This window comes from Scylla paramamosain, chromosome 8, assembly GCF_035594125.1.
Source record: "Scylla paramamosain isolate STU-SP2022 chromosome 8, ASM3559412v1, whole genome shotgun sequence".
In the NCBI taxonomy this organism is placed as follows: Eukaryota; Metazoa; Arthropoda; class Malacostraca; order Decapoda; family Portunidae; genus Scylla; species Scylla paramamosain.
The window spans coordinates 1,788,932-1,790,000 of record NC_087158.1 but is presented as its reverse complement, the minus strand read 5'-3'; positions in this window follow the sequence as shown (position 1 = coordinate 1,790,000).

Below are 1,069 nucleotides of genomic sequence, written 5' to 3'. Positions count from 1 at the left end.
GGGAAAAAAAGAAGGAGGGCAGGAAATTAAAGTTGATGTATTTGAGTTGGCATTGATTTTTCTACAGTTTGTTCACCCGTTCGCTATTCCTCTCTCTCTCTCTCTCTCTCTCTCTCTCTCTCTCTCTCTCTCTCTCTCTCTCTCTCTCTCTCTCTCTCTCAGTGGTAAAAGCAAGGAAAACCATCACTATCATTAACAGCAACAACAAAATTCATCACCACCACCATCACCATCACTCCTCCTCCTCCTCCTCCTCCTCTTCCATCCCTTTCACCCTTCCCTCCCCTCCTCTCTCTCTCTCTCTCTCCTTCACCCACCAATAAACACAAGCTGCTTCACTAATAACCGTCACCCATCGTTAATTTCTCACTACTGCTTCTCTAATTAACTGTAAAGCTTCAGAAACTCTCCTGCAGGGGCCGGTGCGGGTAAACAGGTTCGTGAAGTTGCTGGTAGAGGGCAGTGTTACGGTGACGTATTAGGCTTTCTATCACCAGAGGACTGCGCAGTGGTCAGGCTGTAGTCAAGATTTCATAGGATGTCAAGGAAAATTCTCAGGTTCAGTAATCATGAATGGTAAGAAATGATGAGTTCAGGTTTGATAAAGTTAGGCTGGAAAAAAATAAATAAATAAATAAAAATAAGAAGGGCCAAGCAAAATTCTTAGGGTGAGTAGGTCATGATAGGATAAGAAACTTAATTTTAAAGAGACAGAAGGGGATTGGTTCTCAAATACAGAGTGGTGGAGGAATGGAATAGACCCAGTAGTCAGGTTGTTTTGCGTTGGCTCATTAGGGAGCTTTAAAGGAAGATTAGATAAGTCAAATTTATGAAAGAGATAGGAAGGAACAGGTTCTCAAATAGCGCGGTAGATGAATGAGATAAACTAGTGTTGAGTCAATAGGGACGTTTTAAAAGAGGATTAGATAAATTTATGGATGGGGATTAATAGGCGGAAATAGGCATGATCTGTACAGGGATTGTAGGCTTGATGGCTTCTTGCAGCTTCACTTATTTTCTTATGGTCTTATAAATTATTTGTCTGTCTCAGGTGGTGCTAAAAACCTTT